Source organism: Lytechinus pictus, chromosome 5 (assembly GCF_037042905.1).
Source record: "Lytechinus pictus isolate F3 Inbred chromosome 5, Lp3.0, whole genome shotgun sequence".
Lineage (NCBI taxonomy): Eukaryota > Metazoa > Echinodermata > Echinoidea > Temnopleuroida > Toxopneustidae > Lytechinus > Lytechinus pictus.
Genome location: NC_087249.1, coordinates 31766295 through 31772294, shown reverse-complemented (window position 1 = coordinate 31772294; position 6000 = coordinate 31766295).

The window sequence follows — 6000 nt, the reverse complement described above, 5'->3', positions numbered from 1 at the left end:
CGAGTTGGTCCGTGGTTGACCAATTGCCCCGCATGCTGGTTGGTTCTGTGGGGGCCCAGCGGGGTTTAAACAGACTGGGATATTTTGACGCCTAAAAAGACCGGGGTTTAGCCCCCAATGATCCCGTAACGAATTAATCATGTAAAAAAAAATGTCCGGGTGCAGAGGGCGGAATCAGCCCCAATCATTTTAGGGGCAAACATACACTTTCGGAATGGATCCCGGTATCTGAGTATGACGAGATAAGTGTTTACAAACAGATTTAAGCCATGCAGGAAAATGGAAAATCGAATCGTTTCTATCAATCAACATTCTCGATAGCGGTGTATCAGAAAAGGTTCAAGAGGTACTTCAGTAAGGAAGCCTAAAATCTTTGAAGGCCTAGCTTTAAAGGGATGCTCCATGATGAATATAATATGATTTAATCAGATAAAGAAAAATCAGACAAACAAAACCTGACTGAAAATTTGATCAAAATCGGACTAGGAATAACAAAGTTATGGCATTTTAAAGATTTGCATTATTCCAGTGAAACAGTTCTAGGCATGTCTTCATGAATATTCAATGAGCAAACTGATGATGTCATATCCCCACTCATCCTTTTGTATTTTATTATATGAAATTGGTTTTATTCAAATTTTTACCTTCAAGAAATAAATCGGAATGACTATTGATTTAGTGCATTAGATATTCATTGTGGCAACTTATTTCATTGCAAGGAAGACACATCATTCACAAGATTGAAACAATTGTGATTTCATGTAATAACATATAAGGAAAGGGAAAGTGGGGATGTGACATCATCAGCCCACCGAATGAATATTCATGACGATGTGCATTTTAGTGTTTTCACAATTTATTTCTAAACTTTATAAAGTTCAATAACTTCGCTATTTGTTATCCGATTTGATGAAATTTTCAGCATTTTTGCTCTGTGAATTTTACTCTATTTATTTAGATATGAATATTTTCAGCCCGGAGTAGCCCTTTAAAGAAACTCAGTTGAACAAATGCTCTTGTTACTTCCTTGGATTTTCACCCCTCTAACCTCCCTCTCTATACCTCTTCACCAACCGGTAAGTACTCCAGATAAGTGGTGGGGGGGGGGGTTGCCGAAATCCGAAATGTTAAAACATGTTTTTCATCTCGACTCCACCATTTTAGGTCCATGACTCCTCGCAATCGAAATTGTGCTTCTGCCGTATTTGACATGTAGTTTCTAAACTATTGAAAACGCTCATGCATTACTATTTTTATTAGGTCATGATTTTACATTAATGTTGATGATGATATTAAAATATACATAAACACCCTAGAAAGGGAATACAGTGCCATCAGCATATCATCTTGCCTGAAGTTTTATCTGTACTTTCTCACACTTTTTTCACGTCATGTACAGGGGGTAGCAATGGGGATTCGCCAAGTGCACAAAACAGTCCTCAACTTCAAACATTAATTCAACTATCTTACATTAAATGGTGATAACGATGTTGCAGACCCAACACCCTCTGTTTCAAAGTCAGAAGACTAATCCACTGGGCCACAACGCTCCACGCTACATAAATCATTTTCCGAACTTAATGAATGTATCGTTTGATGACAACTAAATTCGACACTAATATATTTTTTCCATGGTTGTTCGCATTAATTGTTCAGCTTTTAAAACTATATCAGGTGATCAATTACGTCACCCAGAATGATACAGAGTAATCCAAACTGCAATCGCATTACAACTTAAATAATCATGACACTCAAAAGCTCCTACTCGTGTCAGAATTTTCTATTTTCAAATATATTGAAGTTCATAAGTCTTCTCTAAATCTTAAAAAAGGTACACCGGAAATCAGCCCCCCCCCAAAAAAAAAAAAAACCCCGTTGTAAATTTCATCCAATTCTTTCTTTTGTAATTTGTGATTTTCTGTACTATTCTGTATGTTTTTTATTGAGAAATAAATGAAATAGCAATATTTCGAGATGATGATGTCATATTCCCATTTATTCTTTTGTATTTCATTTTTTTGAAAATAATATCTTTATTCATTTTTTCCTCCACGAAAGAAAAAAAATTGATTGATTATTACGTAATATAATCATTGCTGCAACTTATTTTGTTACAAGGGAGATACGTAAAAACATAAGAAAAGTGGGGACATGGCATCATCAGTCCATCAAATCATATTCATTGCATATTCACGACCATGACGACGGCGTGCATATATAACTGCTTTCACAAAATATTGCTCATCTTTAAAATTCAATAACTTCCTGATTTGCTATTAGATTTTGATGAGAATTTAGCTTGTTGCTTGTCGTCATGTTGATTTAGATATAATCATTTTTTAGCCCGGAGGACGCAAGCACCTGTAGAAGAAAAAAATATATATAGAAAAAACTATTCCTTAAACAAAATTTAAGTTAGACGTATACTCCTTGGTATGTTAAACTCCTCCAATGTTAAATTCTGCATATTTCAAAAATTCAAGTAACAAATATGTGAAATAAGAGCCCGGGTATGTTAAAAGCATGGATTTAATTTCTGTATAGGACCCACACGTCGTTAGCCCGTAATCCTGATACTCCAGTCGCGTTGACAAGTCAGAAAACTACATATTTCTGCTGCTGTCTTTGTATTTGCCATATAGTACAGTGTGTAGAGTTACAAGATCTGCCATTATGTTTGATTCTTATTCTTAATAAGAGATCATTTTTAGACAAATTGTACTTGATGATATTTGAAAATAATTCATTATGATTTCAAAACATGACGTATCAATGAGGACATTAACTTATTCTTCCAAGAAATCATATGAAATCATTCTTTCATAAAATGGTAATGGTCATAAAAATGGATGAAATGCCCTTTTGTAACGCTACGAAGTGATTTTGCTGTAGTAACCAGGTTTACTGGGGGTCTTTCGGCTATTTCATAACGATATACCATGAATAGTTGTCTATTAAACGTCAACAAAAAGACACTATTGACAATAAATCAGCGAAATGATGACAGAAGGAAGACCCGATGGAAGGAGTAAGGAAGATGAAGGTCAGAGGTCATCCGGTGACCATGATGACCTCTTGAAATCTACCCATCTTCAGATATAATTGGAATGTCCCCAGTGTCACTGGTGTATCTTCAACGCCGGCAATCCAGATCAAAGAATTTTCATCCAATGCAATCGTAATATTTGTCATTTAAATATTCTTCTACTTCATGCCAAAGTAAAATGAGAGTTCCATAATATGTTTTTATCATAGCATTTTTATGCCATCAAATGATGACATCCTATATACAGTCATGCAAAAAGAAGTAGTCAGCTTTCATAAACCTTTCCATTGATTATTCTCATCAAGAAGCAAGTGATTTTGAGAAGAGTTTTTAACTACAAAAGATTAAAATTGTCTGAATAAGAGTTTAAATGTTACAGTAAAGTACATACTTCCCGACTTGCACTTCTCGGAGCAAAGAACATTGATGAAAACAGAACGTACAAACGTTTTGTGTGTATATATGTACCTACATCGAGGGCTATTTTTATTAACACCCTTTCATGTAATGTAATTAATCTGTACTTCGTATTAAACCTAACTGACTAACTATTCCTGGACAACTTGAACAGTGGAGCAAGAATATGATTGCAATTCTGAAACAGCTTAAAATAACGATAAATAAAAAGGAAACTTCCCCTACTACATGCCAAAAGAGTAAAACCGATTTGTACGAACATGGAAAAGGGTATCGGAAGAGAATATTCCCTTTGTTTTTCCACTTTTCCAATGCACAACGGAAAGCTTTCGACAAGGGTCTTGAACCTTGGGGACTCGTGTGCGAGACCACCGCTTCACTACCACTGGCTCCGAGCATGGACCTCCAACATCGACACCCCCATGTATTTTGGAACGCATCTTTTTAATTGCACACCAGCACAAAACTAAAATCGAACGGCTGAGGGTGGAGATCCCGATATAAAATGATTATATTCTTGGCAATCACCTTCGACAGTAATGTGGATATAGGGAAGGAAGTATGCCTGAAATCATTCATCTCGCCTCTCTGCCCATTTTGTTTATTATCACGACTCGGTCATCGAATACGAAGGAGGGAGGAGGAGGTGGATGAGGGTGCGAAGAAGAGTGTGACAGGCCATAACTCTGGTCGTAAATTACCACGGCGTAACTCCCATCGAATTTCCTTTTCAACTTCCATCTCGAATAGAAAAGCCGGAACAAATGCGATACAAGCAAAATACCAATCGAAAGAGGGTACACTTTACTGTAAGGAAATACAGAAACAAATTGGAGGGAACGGGCGTTATTGGAAAATGATAAATTGAATATTCGCCACTTACCTGAAAGTTGGCTGCCGTGTTTTGGGGATGTCGAAACTTATTGAGCTGATGTTGCTTTTAGTGGCGGGAGTTTCGGACTCGGGTTTGGTGGGTTTCGGTCCCGGGAGGATGAAGATTGCCTGCTCCGATATCGAGATGTGTGTGGATGTATGAGTATGAGCTCATGGGGAGCAGGAGAGTGGAAGTTTGAGAGCAGAGGTGAATGAGTGCGATGCTTGGGTGGAGGTGTGTTCCAAGCAATCCTCCAAATGAATGCCAAGGTCGGATATGAGATGATTCCCGCTTTCCATGTTCGAACACACCTGACCCTCATTATCCAGCGAGCCTATGCTAGGATGCTATCTTATTCTTTCCCCCAATTTTCCAAGTGAGTTATATGTTTTGATGTTACGTTGAACAATGGATGTACTAACCATATCCTGGCTGAACTTCACATTTCTATTTCATTCTCATCACTCATCATGATTCCCCGAGTTTCGAATATCTTTGATACCAACTTCTCATTTCACAGGGGTGTTTTCATTTAATCTATTTTCATCCAATTTTCCCCATGCAATAAGAATCAAGATCAAGGGAATTATTTCTCTTACATTCGGAATTGTATTTCCGTGTTTTGACCCCGGGGGGGGGGGGGGGGGCCACTTCCATTCACGAGTGGATACCATGCGCGACCATGGGGTCTCGAAAAGCACCCTAAAAACGTAATTTCCATATTCTGAAAATGCGCCCCTTAACAAGTATTGGCGTGTGAAACCCTACCCTTAACAAGTATTGGCGTGTGAAACCCTACCCTTAACAAGTATTGGTAACAAAACGATACTCTTGGCAAATGTTCCCTGAAATGAACCCCTAAACAAGTACAGGAATGTTTTATTGTTACGGGTCCTTCGGTCGTCGGCTTTACCTTATTTGGTTTAGTACGACCCCACCTTCTACACCTCGCGCAAATCGGACTCTAAACACGAAGTGTTGGGGCAAAAAGGACATCCTTTATAAAACATTTTAATTTTGTTTTATCATCCCCGCGAATTCGACCCAAAACACGTAATTTTCCTAGCGAAATAGATACCCTTTTTAAATTATTTTTGTGTTTTTGACACCCTTATCACGTTACGTACGTAACGTGCCCTATCGTGAAAAAGACATCCTTTTTACGTGTTTTTTTGGTCGCGCATGGTATCCACTCGTCAATGTAAGTGGCCCCCCCCGGGGTTTTGACATCATTGCACACCTATTTCAAGTACCACTTTTGAAGGGTTAAAGATCATCAAACATAATGATTTTCAAGAATCACTTCATACATATTTTCTCTATACTTTATTCTCCAGAAAATTTTCGAGGTCTTGGCTTGCTAATAATACATGCTATCTCGTCATAACATATGCACCATCAGTCCTTAAATAAATCACAACGACAGTGGCTCTCGTAAAGCCAGTCATCATTAAAAATTACAAATGATTTGTATGGTGGTCGTAAAGTTTCGAGTTATTATCAGAAACTTCTCTTTTTTTTTTTTTCAATCTTTATTGATCAAAGTATATGAAACTGTTTATAATTGTTGAATGTAAAATTTGTAGACACTCTTCATACGAGATTCTATTGACGAAACTCTTTCGTCAATACAATCATACATGGTTTGTGCCGGCCTAGCCCT